At 41.5% G+C, this 16,379-nt stretch overlaps 1 protein-coding gene across 3 annotated transcripts in view; it reads left to right on the plus strand.

Annotated features, from left to right (window-relative positions):
• Positions 1 to 16,379, plus strand: part of DCLK2 (doublecortin like kinase 2) — a 94,386-nt gene that overhangs the window by 5,659 nt on the left and 72,348 nt on the right. The gene's annotated exons all lie outside the window — the stretch shown is intronic.

Here is a 16,379-nt window from a genome sequence, read left to right on the forward strand (position 1 = left end):
AATAGTAGGTATCCAATAATTGTGTCCTCATTTATATTTTACTTTAATGGTTGCAGTGGTATAATCACATATTATTTTCCCTATTAATTTTAACTTTGCAATTGGAAAGGTATTATAATAAACCTATTAAGATAGAAAGGAACTTATTATAATTCCTCATGATTCCATATCCTGTAATCATAGGGCCTTGCTAGACGAGGCCTTAGCGTGCTTTGTGGGCCGGTTTCCCTGCTGTGCGTCCAGATGACGCACTGGGGAATCCGGCACCAGGCCGCACTGAGGCCTCCTCTAACGCGCCATAAGCAAAGTTGCTTATGGTGTGCCTTATTCACAGCCCCGGCCTCAGGCCGGGGCTGAGAAACGTCTAGGAAGGTCCGTGGCTTTTTGCGGCTACTCGCTTACTCGCGAGTAGCCGCAAAAAGCCACGGACCTGGCACAGCACTCATACGAGCACTGTGCCCATCGTGCCGGGGGTGTGTGTGTGATCCGGGGGGGGAGATGGGGGAGGGAAGACCGGACTGGCAGGAGAGGGGATGGCGGGGGGGCGACAAACAGGAGATGGCGAGGGGGGACGGAGGGCGACCAACAGGAGATGGTGAGGGGGGACGGAGGGCGACCAACAGGAGATGGCGAGGGGGGATGGAGGGCAACGAACAGGAGATGGCGAGGGAGGGCAGGGGGCGACGAACAGGAGATGGTGAGGGGGGACGGAGGGCGACGAACAGGAGATGGCAAGGGGGGACGGGGGGCGACGAACGGGGGAGGGCGGGGGGCGACGAACAGGAGATGGCGAGGGAGGACGGATGGGGGGGTTAACTAAAAAAACCCCTTACCTTCTCCGGAGTCTTCGGGCCGCACGTGGCCCCTTTAAACTAAAAAAAAAAATGGCGGACGCTGCAGGGCTTGCGTCGTCCCTGCGTGTCCGGCGTCTGGAAGCTGAGGCGGCGCGCACTAACGTTAGCGCGCCTTGGCCCCGCCTCCCTGCCGGCTTATCCCGGCAGGTCTAGCAAAGCCCATAGTTTCCTATGTGGATTCTTAGTGTTTTTCCAATCTATATTTGCACGTTTTGATTTGGCCTTGATTCTTGGGACTAGGTAGGCACTGAATATACTGCTCCCTAAGTGATCTTTGGGACAGAGGATGTCTGTAGAACTCAACAAACTCTGCTGCCACAAAATCCCAAATGATCACGTATCTCTGATAACCTTAAAACATGATGTGTTGGTTTCATTTATCAGCCTTTATTCACTAGTTCTGTGATTTGCCAATATTCTTGGCATTAGTAGTGACAGCAAATGTTTGGATGGATGCCATTTAAGTAAGCATATTGATATGCCATATGGGAAAAAAATCCTTTCTCTAATGAGAAATAGTACTATGGAGCATTGTTTCATCTCTTAAAAAGAAAGGGTTGCACTGTTGCTCATTAGTCAAAAGGAAGGAGGAGAAAACTTTGAGACCAATTATGTACTAATTATAAGCCTGTGAGATCTGGTCTGTTGTCACTTGACTATTTAAATGGCATCAAATCATATTTGGATACAATGTTCACTATTATGTAGGTCACAAACATATTTTCCTCTTGTTAAAATAACTAGATACTGCCATAAGCCATCATGAGTTCACTTTTATGATAACTCTTGTAAAAAGAAATCAGGAGTTGAATTGAATTTGAAACTTTAAAAAATGTGATAGTGGTTTGAAAGTGTGAACTTAGTTTAGGTTTTATGTAGCTTATAGTTTTGGTGAAATGAGTATAGAAATACACATTATCAACATTAGGGTACTACATTCTTGAGATGCCTGGTAATCATCAATAAGTGTTTCCTAAGTACATGTATGTATGTATTGCATTTCTATACTGCCCAATAGACAAAGCTCTGTGGATAGTTCACAACAATTATGTAGCAAAACTGTGAAAGAATCTAGTGTGGAGGTGAACATAATATAATCAAAAGTGTTTGTGCCATTTTGGTACACCACAGTCACATTTTAAGTCCACATTTTGTATAAATGTTTCAAATTCCTAGCTGCCAATTTTATTATGTTCAGATGTCTAGATAACCTGGTTCTTGGGACATTTCTGGTCAATTAGGTGTCCCTAGTTGTGTTGTGGATATGGGAAATGAAAAAGGGCCTTTTCAGCTGTGGCACCCAAGTTATGGAATGTCCTCCCACTGGAGCCCTGGTTCGTACCAGCAATAATTTCCTTTTAGTGCCAAGTTTAGACTTAGGCCTTAGCTAGACCAGGCTGTATCCCGGCGCGAACCCCGGGATTGTCCCTGTGCATCCAGATGACCCACAGGGTATCCTGGGATCAGGGAGGGATCATCCCTCCCTTGCCCTGGGATACAGCCCTCCCCTTTGGGCCCGGTTTTTCTGCGGTCTTGGGCTGACCCCGAGACCGCGGAGCATGTGGCCCATTTCCACGGGTTTACCCGGCTCCTCGTGGAGCCGGGAGCAGCGCCCATCGGGGGTAGGGTGGGGGGGAGCGGGGAAAGTAGTTAATTATTTTTTTTAAAAAAAACTTACCTTTGTGCACAAGTATTCGTGCTCTCCGTCCCCTTTAAAAAATAAAAAATGGCGTATTGACGCCTCTCTTCCTGAGGTCGTCGTGCCTTATGTGTAAATGAGGGCAAGATCTCGCATCTCCCCTCCTCTCCCCCGGACTTTCAGGTAGGTCTAGCTAAGGCCTTAGCTATTTATCCAAGCTTTTGGTTCTTATTGACTTTAGCTCAGTTATTCATTTGTTTGCTTAGACTTTTATAGATTGGTTTTATGTTCAAATTGTTTTTATTATTGTACCCTGCCCTGATATCAATTGATATAGGGCAGGTTAGGATTATTTTAATAAATAAATAGTCTTAATATCCTAGGCCCTTAACTGTACTGTTAAGGCTTTTCCAAAGTCTTCATTTTCCTATCAGGTGTGCAAAGAGAAGTGCCAAAAGGTGTAGAGTAAAAGCATAAACTACTGTTTTTCAGAATGAGCTATACATGACTGAGGGTAGCTAAGGTTTAATATTAGATCCTAGATTACATCCTGGGGTCTTAGAAAGCCTTTGTGTTTTTAGGAAAATTAAATATTCTTTGACTGTTCTTGTATTTCATTGCTCAGACAGGTTATTGAAAAACAAAGGGAACTCTGTGAAATTGGAACTACTGTAGCCAACACTGCAACAGTTTCAGGAATCAATAAAGAAATTTGTTGTAACTTCAGCTCTAAACAATCCACTGTTTGAGTAAGCCATTGCTAGTGAGTCAGAAAATCTTTTTGCTCTTCAAAATCCACAGCTGGGCAATATCTTCATTGGGACCAATGAGTTCCCCATAACTTTTCATGAGGCTAAGTGGTACAAAAAGAAAGACATGGGGGAAGATACAGAAAAGTTTTTTTAAAAAATAGCCAGATGTAGCAACCCTATGGCCCCTACACAGTGTCTGAAGGGCCATATGGCAGTTTGGATTACTGAATCTGAAGTCGGAGACAGTGCTCTGACTTTGGGGGTGGAGAGAAATCAGAAATCTGACTCACCTCCCCAGACCCCTTGCAGCCAGTGCAGAAAGAACCACGCTAATTAGACTCCTCCCCCTCGAAACACAGTAGGATGGGGCAGCAAATATTGCTCCTGCCACTTCTTCTGCCCTGCATAGGATGTTCGTAAGTCTCCGAAATCGGGGGTTTACCACCATCAAAAGCCAACTTAGATTTCTTGCAGCAAGTGAGTGCCATTTTGGAACTATAGTAATGCTGTCTGTTTATTTATATTTTATTTAACATTTTCCACCACATTTCCTACAGGGACCTCAAGGAAGCTTTATAGTCTCCCCCTCAATTTTATCCTAACAATAGCCCAGGGAGCTTCATGACTGGGTGGGTATTTGAACCTAGATCTACTTAGTTCTGGCATGACACTCTTAAGTACCACACACCTCTTCGGCTGTTATATGGTTTGGTCACTTCAAAAGGAAAATTAAGATACAGTCCTGCACATGTTTAAGCAGTTTAAATTCTGCTGAAGTCAATGGGATTTAAGGTGTCATGCCTGTGGGTAGGATTGCAGTCTAATTCATTAATGTGGAATTAGCATAACAGATCATCTCTGGTTGGCTCACACCGTTCTACAGAGGTTGTCGTGAAACTGGTTTTTACAATCTAATGGTGAGGGGAGAAGAATTGCTGAAAGGAACATTTTGAATTTTACTTGGTGGTTATAGTTAATGAGAAATATCTGGAGAGAAGCATTTTTATTCAGATATGCTGCTGTTGCTATGGGACTCATCTTGTTAACTTGACTCTGTGGCCCCATAGAACTGGTTCTGTCTATATGGTAATAAGCAGACTATTACAAATACATAAGTCTCCCATTTTCTCCTATAAAAAAAATATTAACCCTATGAAAAGCTTCTGTGCTTTAGGTGCTTGTAGGGGAATTCCAGAGAGTGTTTGGAAGGGCATGTGTCTATTTTATATTTTAAGGATATGAATACATAACATTAATTCCCTATCCTACACCAAGGATTACATTCAGTTATGGGGTAGATGAGTTTGTTTTAGTTGTCATTTTTCAATGGAAGTGCTTTTTGTCTAAGAAGCTTTTCTTCCATACAAAGAGGTTGAAAAGGGACTCCCTAGGAAGCAACTAGATGAACAGGAGACAGGGTGCATACTCTTTAAAGAGGAATATATTTTCCTATCCTTTAGGAACATAGGAAGGTGCCTTATACTGTGTCAGACCATTGGTCCATCTAGCCCAGTAGTGTCAACACTGACTTACAGCAGCTCTTCAGAATTTCAGGCAAGATTCTTTTCTGACCCTACCTTGAGAAACTGGGGATCGAACTGGGACCATCTGCATGCGAAGCAGGTGCTCTATCACACTGAGCTATGGCCACTCTGTTTGCTTTAAATCATGTATATATAGGGGTTAGATTGTTAATGAGTTAAAGTGGATTCTTTAAACTGAAGAAATTCTGTGTAAATATGCTCTTAAACTATAGAGTTGGGAATGAGATGATGGAAATGGGATTATACTTATACCTTCTGGCTGTGTAGTTTGATTTGTTCATGTTTTAGCCTGACTTCAGGAGCTGCTATACATACACATTTTGCTAGATTATTTGCCTCAACATGTAATAGCATGTTAGGATGAGGTAGCATGTTACCAAAAATGGAAGCCAGCAGGTATAGCTAGCTGACATTCTCTATTTAGAGCAGGTCTGAATAAGGTAATGTCATGCCAATATTGACAACCTGTCCTTGTTATTTTACTTGTATATGTTTTCTAGTGGGAACGAGTGGCTATGAGTTAGGAGAATGTGGGCATACTTCCATAGGCAATTTGCACTGTTCTTCATAAGATGCTTCTAACGTTTAATTCAGTGGCAGATGGCAGTTATAATATCTTTGACAAGAAAACTCCTGCTGTAAGTGACATTAATTTTTGCCTGACAACTCATATGCCTTATTGCTGTTTAGGATTCTTGTTTTCTGTCCCCCCCTTCAGAAGTTATAATAACTGTGTGCCTAATCTAATTCACATCTATTTATAGGACAATAATAAAGGCAAGCCTAAGTAGATAGATGAGAACCAGCAATATTCTTAAGTAATTGTTTATAATTTCTCTACAGTGGAGCTGTTGTGAATAGCTAGCTCATATCACTGTAGATAGCAAGCCCAGTAATCCTCTGGGAGTAGGAGAGGGAATCGGAATGTAAATAGTCCAGTCATGGTCTAGGCAGGAGAGAACAAAGATTGTATAACATCTTAAAATTGTTTTATTTGTCAGTAACCGTATCTCTGCATAGAAAGATATAAATCACAAGCTGCTAGTACCATCCTAAATCTCTAGATTGTACATACGCATTGCAAATACTAGACTGCCAACTTCTTCCATACTTCTGCCAAAATGCTTCAGTAGCATAGCAGAAATTCTTTCAGGATAGACTGGCTGGTTACAGATGGTTACTACGGATGCCAGTACGTAAGCTAGTTTTGCAGTTTCCTCCCTTTATGGGCTTTCTATAGTTGTAATATTTTGTTGTGTACCGTAAGGACATATTTGTGGTCATAAAGGTCAATGTAACACCCATAGTAAGTACTGTGTGTCAGTTTATTTTAAAAGGACATATTGGAAATTCTATTTTTTGTTGTTGTTTTTAATTTCTACCAAGTAGAAAGCAACAATTTGCGCTATTACCCAAAAGCTTAATATAAAATTAGTTTCCCTTATCTAAATCTAGCTTTTGGAAATTGTATGTGTAATGCACACATACACACTCACACATGAGTGGATGCACAAAATATTTTGAATTCTCTAGCAGGTTGTTAAGGTATGGGGATGGCAGATAGAAAGTGAGGAATTCATAAAATATTTTGGAAATAGGGATATAGACATAAAATTTCTGAATATTTTGAGGCCATGCAAAAAAAAAAAAAAACACCAAAAAACCCCCCGCGAGGCTTTCAGGAAAAAATGTAATTTGGGGAGAAATTGAAAAATAAGCAATACTTTTTTAAAAAAACGCTCTTTACAGATCTAAAACCACTTTGTTGTTTTGAGACAGCCTTCTCCAACTATCTAGATATTTGGGACTTCAGTTTCCATCAGCCTCTGGCAGCATGGCTAAAGGCCATACTGGTCACTGTAGTCCAAAACATCCAGAGGGCACCAGTTTGGAGAGGGCTGCTTTAGGAACATAACAGACTTTCTGTTCCCAAAGTTATTTTATATATAACTTAGTTTGCTGATAAAATATCATTATATTTTAGTACTTTTAAAAGTAAACTGAGTTGGTTGATTTGTGATGATTGTCTGAATAGATTAGAACTATAACTGGTACAGCATCAGAAACACAGGACTCTATAGAACATATCTCAAGCTGTCAATGTACATTTTACTGTCAAGAATGCACAATGAGGCCTCTACTCACATGTTGGGAAACTGTACATAGATGTCTTATCAGTAAAATATACTTTAGAACAATAATTTTAATAAGGAAAGAAAGAAATAACTTTGTTGAGAATCTACAGAGAGAATTTTTTTAAAAAAACCATTTACTCCCCATGACTTCATTATTTATAGACTTTTTATATCTCTAGTCTTACTATAAAGTGTTCTTATTACATCGTTTTTAGAAATCAGTTTGAGGGAAGTAATGGCTGGGTAACACTATATCTTAAACACTTTGTCTTAAATTCTAACAAAAAAAAACCCTTTCATAATTCAAAGGTGTTCAATTTTTCAGGGGAAAACGAGGGAGTGGGAACAGTTTTTTCTGTGAATTTTTCTAGTGTTTTTCCAGGCCTTCACATCTCTAAATAGGGACCATCAAAAACACTTAAGAATATCTGAATGAATTTAGGTTGAGAACATTAGGGTTCAATCCTGTGCATGTTTAGACAGAAATAAGTACTACAGCTCCCAATATTATGGAGTCTGTCATGCAAATTGGGGAATGTTGAGAGTTTTAAACTGTTGGGTGTTTTACTGTGGTTTTAATTTTTGTGAACCGCCCAGAGAGCTTCGGCTATTGGGCGGTATAAAAATGTAATAAATAAATAAATAAAAATAAATAAATTGTAGGACTTTTTTCTGTGTAAATATACATAGGATTGCACCCAGATCTCCTGTTAAAATAAAATATACATTTGTTTTAAATGTGTGCCTTAGAAGCCTTATAACACATTGCTTATTATAACTGAACCCAGTGTAACCAATGCAAAAAAAAAAAAAAAAACTTCATTAGCAATAGCATAAATATTGACTAGAGCCCTAGAGAGAAATTATGTCTGCAAATTGATGTTGGCTTTCTGAGGGAAATTAATAAGTGCAACATCAGATATTTTTGTTCAGTAAGTGAAGACTCTTTGAGATTAAAACCATGTGTTTAAAAACCACTAGAATGTTTATGCAACTACAGAGATACTGCACAATAAACTATATAATCAGATTCAATGTATTTTATGTGTACCAGATTTATAAAATATGTACATAAATATATATTTTTCTCTTAAAGAAGATTTGCTTTGGAGGGATGCTTAATATTGGGGCTTTCCTGGTTTTGTACCAAGGGTAGGGAACATGTGGTCCTCCAGAAGATGTTGGACTACAGCTCCCATCATATCTGACCATTTGTCATACGGCTGAAGCTGATGAGCATTTGAGTCAAATAATGTCTAGAGCAGAGGTGCAGAACCTCTTTCATCTTAAGGGGCAAATTACATTTTGGAGAAGCTCTCAGGGCCAAATTCCACTGGTGGCCAGAATCAAATGTACAAGCGAGTGGGCCAAAGCAAAGGGGCGTGAACAAAATACCTAAACTATCAGCATATATAGTGTAAAGATCTTACTTCCAGTTTAGAGGAATGTGGTCTACCAGTCTTTATAATGGGGGTGGGTGGGAAACTCCACAAAACTGGGAAACTACCAAATGATCAGTAGTTCAAAAAAGAGAGTAGTGCCAGGGGAAGAAGGTATGGCTTTCTGGGAAACCCCAGAGGGCAGGTTTGGCTCCACAGTCTGATGCTCTGCACAGGTCCCTACCCCAATTCTATAAAAATGTTAGCAGTTTCCTTTATACATAAGGCACAGACTACTACTTTGGACATGGGGAAATCAACTGAAAATCAACTTGCAGCACAATCTTATACAAATCAAAAGTAAATCCCAGGAAGCTGTGTATAGGCTTCTTTTTTAAGGAAACATAATATGACTTAAATCTAAACTGTCTGATTTATTAAGTGATGGACAATCATTGAAACACTCTTTTTCTTAGGGTATGTCTACACCAGCCCTATATCCTGGGCTAGTCCTTGGGTTGTCCCTGTGTGTCCAGATGAGGCACTAGGGATCCTGGGGGCAACCCAGGACGACCAAGGACTTTCCCCAGGATATAGGGATCTGCGGAAAACCTGATTTTTCTGCAGTTGCGGGATCATCCCGCAGAGCGCAGGCTATGTGGCCGCTGCTTCCTCGTCATCCCCACAAGTTGCAGGGATCGTAAAATGTGCACGGAGTTGCACGGGGGCAGTCCATACCCATTGAGGGGGAGTGGGTTCAGGTTTTTTTAAATCTTTTTTTGTGGAGGAGCACAACTGCGCTCCTTCTCCCTCTTCAGAAAAAGAAAAGATGGCTGGGACATCCTTCTGGGACATTGCACGGCCATCAAGACACTGGGGGAGGATCGCAGAAGCCGGTAAGTCCATGATCCTCCCCCTTCCCTCTACATCCTATGGTGTAGATATGCCCTTAATTGATTATTACTTTCTTCACTGTACCTAGAATTTGTGAAATGTTATCCAAAAGAACTTTGGTATGTGGCAAGTATCTAAGTAGATCTGAGCTATTACTATATATATATATATATATATATATATATATATATATATGAGAATTCTGTTGGGCTTGTCACCTATTCAGTTTTTATGAAACTATTTAAATTAGTCTCATCTACAGGTACAGTTTATGCATTTGGGGGGAATGTTGTCTTAAGGCAGAATTCAATGGGATGCTTATCTCACCACCGATTCTCTTGCACCCTGCCAATTGGCATCTGTGAGTGGCGTTCCACTGCTTGCAGAATGAAGATTTAGCACTTCTGGGGGCAACCAGAAATGAGTGAAAATGCTTGTTTCTGGAATGGGGCATATTGGCAGAGTTTGCATAAGGGAGTTCCACTGACCTATTCTGATCCAAAAACTAGCCTTTCTGCTTGTTTCATATCTTCCTCTGGGAAGCCAGGACCCACTATTTGTGCAACAGAATCTGCAGGGTGCACAAGAATTGACGCAAGTGCAAGGCCCAGTTAGGAATTTATTCAAGATTTATTCTCAGTAGTGGCTTTGATGCTGTATTCCATAACTAGCTTTTCCCCACTGTCCCACCATCTTTTCTTCCTTCAAGCAAAGTCTCAGTGCAAGAAAGAGGCTTGTGGTTGTGTTTTAGTAACACCTGACTATCATTTATTGTTAGATGTATACCATTTGGTGTAGAGCTGAGACCTTGCTAGGGCTCCTGGGAGGCAAATTGTTTAGAGATTGACAGAGGGAATAAGCTGATAATCCTATTGGACCTTTTAGCAAGCTTTGACACTGTGGAACATAAGGTGGCCTTTTCTAGACTGGTGCCCTCCAGATGCTTTGGATTCAAAATCCTATCGAACTCAAACCAGCATGGCCAGTGATCAAGGTTTTTGGGAGTTGTAGTCTGAAACATCTGGAGGGTACCAGTTTGGGGAAGTCTGACATAAACTATTGATGAAGTGACACTGCATGACATCTATTGTATAGTTCAATATTCTTGGCACAGAGTTTTCAAAGTTTTTCAAGTGGTGGCTTACATTTTTCAAGACTTTCCTCATAGAACAGAGTGGGGCTGCTGGATGCAATCTAGAGTAATAATTAGCCAGTTTTACCTTCTTTCTGAACAAACCTGGAATTTCTATTCTTATGAAGTTTCTGGATGTGTTTGGGGACTGGAATAAGGAGAGCTATTTGAACTAGATCCCAGAAAATATTGTGCCTATTGATAACATGGTCCACATCATTCTCTGGGTGATTTTCCTTACTTTTCATTCTGGGAGCATTCTGATATAGTTCTAAACATTTTTGCGTCCAGTCTTCCCAACTGTATTTCATTCTTTGGTCCAACTCTCTCTTCCATTCTACACTTTTCTTTATAACCAGTTACGTAGAATCTACAAGCAGGAGTTCATAGATGATGCATTTAAATAAAAATTTTAATTGTGTGAGGAACGTTTAAATCCAGGCATGTGAAAACAAACATGCTTTTATTTCACATAGACACTAAATGCCACAGATCTGAGTAACACATTAAAATTAACCTATAGATTGTGTCTCAGGCAAGGCCAGATTAAGGCATGGGCTAACAGTGTTACAGCCAAGGGATCACCAGTGTTCTAAGCCCTTTCTCTGCATTTAGCGCATTTTTCACAAAAAAGCATGATGTGGGGAGTGTGTGTGTGTATGAGTATGTGTGTGTGTGCACGTGTTCATACCTCCCATCTCATACTACCCAGAGATGGGCTAAGTGACATTCCAGAACTTTTTGAAGAAGCAATCCTCGTTAAATAAAATTCTGTCATTTTAATTTATAAAATCATTTGCGGCAGGTCCTGGTATTCATTGCATGGAACTTCCTAGCTTTATGTGCAGTGTCAAAAAGATGAAAAACTGGAATTTAGAGAGGAAACAAATTTACTAAGTACCATTTGATGTAATAGCCCTCTTTGCATATTAATCATAATCTCCAAATCCAACTTTCAGAAAGCCTGGTTTTACTGATTGAGTTTGATTGCCTTCATTTATTGCCTCCATGAGTACAAGGGGCTGCACTGCTGCCTCTGCTTCCAATGTTGCATGGTTTCCCCAGCGCCGTCACCCAACATCCAAGAGCTGAGCCTGGATATCTGCTTAGGAGAAGCTTACATATGGAGGTTTCCCCACTGCAGAAGGGGTACCTTTCGACCAGATGCGGATGTGAAATAAGGTCTCATGGATATAAGTGTGGCAGCTGTCATTTCTGTAGCATCTGGGGTTGTTACAGAAATGAAGTATCTCCATATGAAGTAGATATCAAAGCCTGCTTGGGATCTTTAGAAAGGGCAAAATGCAGCATTATCTTATTTAGGATGAAAAACAGAAAGCTCTAACACCTAAATTGTCCTTCTATACTGTGCATAATTGAAGGGCTAGTTTTAAGCTTTACTGTGTGGCTTGGACTGTGCATATTTTGGAAACCCCATTGTGGATAGAGGGGGAAGCAAGGAAATAATGACACAGGCACCAGAGCTTGGGTGTAACTAGGGCCTCTTTATTTAAATGAGGTAACTCACCCCTTCCTGGATCTGCATGTGAGAGTGTGGGTATCCAAGCATCTGTTTCCGGGCAACTAGCCTGCATAAAGGGCGAGCCACTCGGCCAAGCCAGGAGTCGGATTAAAACCTGGCTCCTTTCTTAAGCAACGTGTGTGCTCGGGGGGAGACCTCCCCATGCCACTCCCGCCTGGAGCCACTTAACCCCAAGTAAGTGAGACAGTTAGGTTCCCAAAGGCAAGCCATATCCTGAGTCGGGAGCCACGCAGCCCCTGATGACCAGGCTTCTGAACCTGCCAATCACCATAAGGTGCCCAACGAGTGCTCACCAACCTCATCTGATATTCCAAGATTCCCGCACAACCCTGCCAATAAAGCAACCTATTTACCCACCCTTGACTAATATTAAATTCCAGTACGGAGTAGGCAAAAAACCTGTGCACCGCACTCAATATGTGGCAGGTAAAATTCCTACTCAGCCCCCCCTCCAAAGGGGGTGACTAGCTAATCCCATACTAGATAAGGGTGGGAGGGTAGGGGCCAAAAGAGCAAAAGAGGCCAGGTAAACATGTGGGGCCAGCCTTTATAGCCCCACACATGCATGATGGCGTTTCACGTGCAAGCCACATGATACGTCATTTCCTCTCTCCTCCGCCCGCAACAACTTGCTTCCGCCGTAGCCATACCGGCAGGGCAGGAAAAATTCTTTTCTTGTAATTCCTATTTTGACTATTAAGATCAAGGCCTACTTAGAGCGCAATCACAACATTCATAAGTGATTATGAAAAAGGTGATTTATTTCATAAGTTAAATAAATAAATAAATAAATAAGTTTTTAATGCTTTATGTGTATATGTTCTGTGTTTTAGAATTTTAAATTTTGCATACTTATTTTTATCTTAATTTTAGAATTTCTGTAAACTGCCTAGAAATAAAATTCAAGTTAACAGATCTCACAGAGGTACTCATGCTTCTTGTGAATCCTTGTGAATAATGTTCTTAAAATGTATTGGGAGACAATGCATTTCACACTTCAAATGTTACATGAAGTGGGTGCTCTGAAGAAGTGAGGGTGATTCGTATTTCTGCAGGCCTTGCTTCACTATAACAGCTAAATCAAGACCACTTTCCATACGCCATGGTCATATGACAGCAGTGTCTGGAGGGGAATTATTGGTTTCTGTTCAACAACTATGGAAACATGAGCATTTTAGATTAATGTAGGTCTTTTGTGTTTGGTATCTAGCAGCTATGCCAGTGTGGATTATTTTTATAACATATTTTATGAATGCATGATATTTCCTACTTGTCTTTAAACATTATTATTATTATTTACATTTGTATACCGCTGAATCTCTCTGGGCGGTTTACATACTGCACATCATGACCTTAAGGGAGTATGAGGGAGACAAATTAAAATAAATAAACCATTAAATAGATGTTGTAATAAAATGAGCTTATTTTTGCATCTGTAATCTCACTTACATGTTTTCAAGGACAGTCCTTTTGAAATTTTGAAACAGTAAGCAAAAGTGTAATAGAAGTACCCACTCCAAAACCTGAGATGGCTCATGTTAATCTTCTGTTTTTCTCTTTTTTCATAAGTCCCTTCCTATGATTTTATATAGCACAAAGAACTATATAAACTACTCTTTAAAATATTGAAACCCCCTACTTTGACTGAGGTAATCTTCTGCCTCTGAAATCTTCTACTTGACAAGCTTCCCGAGGTGATAGAGCTCTGGAACTAGAGTAGGAATAGGTCTTACAACTGCACCAAATTAAGGGACAGCTAGGGAATAACAACCTCTCCAAATAGAAAGCATATTGTACTTTCCTTATAGACTAATGTCCTTTTCAAATATTCCCATTATGCTATTCTCTCTTAGACAGACAGGCCACTGGAATGATCCAGCTGTTGCATGCTGGCAGGGGAAGGGCTTGAGAGACTTTTGGATCTGGCAGATGTTCAGCTTTTCCTCTTCCCATTGTGTCCACTGGCATGGCCCTTCCTCCCTCCCTTCCTTCCTTCCTTCTCAAGGCAATAGCTCCAACATCAGATGAGGAGCCACTATGGAGCTTTCTGCAGTAGCTGGAAAAGGAAAGAGGAGATTCCCAATCAGATCTCCTACTCCAAGACTGGAGCTTTGTCTCTAGCCTTGGAAAGGGGGATCTGCAGCATCCTATGGCACTCCAGATGCTATCTAGGAGCCATAGGATTGCTCTCTTAAGGAATAATAATGTCAGCAGCTGCTGTGGCTCAAGCTGGAAATATTTTGAGTTTGTGTGAAGCAAATATAATTTGTAATCATTATAAACAGAAGTCTGTTCCTATTCTCTTATTGTGAATGCCCCTGGATTTCTTAAACTTACTGTTAGGATTCATGTTGAAATAGCAAAACAGGTTCAAAACAGGATACGAAACACTTTTTAGAATCTTAAACATCAAATGTGAGTCATTCTTGCCATTTTCATGTAACTTCAAACACAGGAGGAGGAGCCAAGCCATTTTCCTTTTGAAACACAAATGCATTGCGAACCTTTTGTTCTTCATGCCAAATCACTGTGATTCGGTGAAGCTGTGATTTGGTGAACGTAAAATTACTGACAGTGGCAGTTAAAGCCAGGGCCTTCCTAGACAGGGCTTTAGCCTGGTATGAGCCCCAGGCTCACTCCTGTGCGTCCAGATGATGCACAGGGTATCCCGGGCTCAGGCAGGGCTCACCGCCCTGGGCCCAGGGTAACCGGCACCACTTCAGGCCCGGTTTTTCCTGCGGTCTTGGGCTGAGCCCGAGACCACAGGCGTGTAGCCAGGTCCGCTGCTTTTCCCAGCTACTGGATTTACTGCCGAGTAGCCGGGGAAAGTGGCGGACGGGCCACAGCGCTCCACAGGAGTGCTGTGGCCATCAGAGCTATGGTGGAGACATGGGTGTGTGTGAAACGGAGGCTAGGGATATCGGGGGGAATCGCAGCCCAGGGGACATCGGGGGAGATCGTGGATGGGGGGCAGGTGGGGGAAGGAGAACAGGGCCGGGGGGCAGGCGGGGGAAGGAGAACAAGGCCAGGGGGCGGGTGGGGGAAGAAGAACGGGGCTGGGGGTGGGCGGGGGATCGGAGATTGTTGATGGGGGGCGGGCGGGGGAAGGAGAACGGGGCTGGGGGGTGGGTAGGTGAAGGAGAATGGGGCTGGGGGGAGGCAGGGTATCGGAGATCGTGGATGGGGGGGCGGGTGGGGGAAGTAGAATTTTTTAAAAAACCTACTTATCTTTCCTGCATCCTGCTGCTTTAAAAATAAAAAAAATGGCGGCTGCAACAGCTCTCCTCCAGAGCTTGTCGCGGCTCCCGTCTGAATAAGGGTAAGATCTCGCTTTATTCATAACGCGAGATCTTCCCTCCTCTCCCCCAGATTTTCCACCAGGTCTAGCAAGGCCCCCAGACCTATATGCATACTTATTTTTCAGAGTTACATTATGTTATCCCCCAGGCTTTACTAGAGACAGCTTATATAAACTTTTTAATATAAGTCTATGATGCTGCCGCATTTGTAATGTGTATAGTTCTGGTTGCCCTATCTCAAAAAGCATATTTTAAAGTTGCAAAAGGTGCTGAAAAATCCCAAATGATCCAGGAGCTGGATCACCTTCCTTATGAGGATAGGCTACAACTTTGGGGGCATTTAGCTGAGAGGGGGAAAAAGACAAATACAGGGGACATGACAGATTTATAAAAACTCTGCATGGTGTCAACAAAGTGGCAATAAAGTTGTGTGTGTCTCATAATACTAGAACGTGGGGTCACTTAATGAAATTGATTGGCAGGGGGACTCATGACAGACAAGCAACAGTACTTCTTTACAGAATCCACTAGCATCAGATAACCTGATGGCTCCTAACATAGATGACTTTAAAAGGGCATTAGACAAATGCATGTAGAATAGATCTACTATGATGCTGATATGGTATCTCCAAGTTCAAATGCAGAATGCTACTGAATACCAGAGGCTGGAAGTCAACAATAGGGGAGAACTACTGCTTTCATGTCCTGCTTGTAGGCTTCCTAGAGATATCTAGTTGGATACTGTAGGAAATATGAGTCTGTGCTAGACAGACACTGACTTAACTTGACATACTTCCCTGGAGTGCTGCAATTTTCTTAATGCTCAGAGTTGACTTTAAAATTGTTACATCAGGTCACTTTCCCAAGTCAAAAAGGAAAACAGTATTGTAAAACAGCTAGAGATCTTCCATTGCTTTATACTGTGGCTTTCATAAGTCATAGGAACATCTGACAAAGGAGATGTTTGCATGTAATGGTGGCAAATTGTGTATTAATTAACAGGATTAACATGGTTTGTTCTTGGATTAACATTGGGTTGTTTAATCCACAAACAGCCAAAAGTGCCTGGGTTCGGATGTCACAGTAACAATCTACAAATATGGCATTCGTAAGTTGTTGCTGGAAACTGAAAATGCTTGCATAGCATGCATCCCTGCAATACATGGGTTAATTAACCCAAGATTTGCTGCTGAACAGAGCCATTATGT

Source organism: Elgaria multicarinata, chromosome 10 (assembly GCF_023053635.1).
Source record: "Elgaria multicarinata webbii isolate HBS135686 ecotype San Diego chromosome 10, rElgMul1.1.pri, whole genome shotgun sequence".
Taxonomy (NCBI): domain Eukaryota; kingdom Metazoa; phylum Chordata; class Lepidosauria; order Squamata; family Anguidae; genus Elgaria; species Elgaria multicarinata.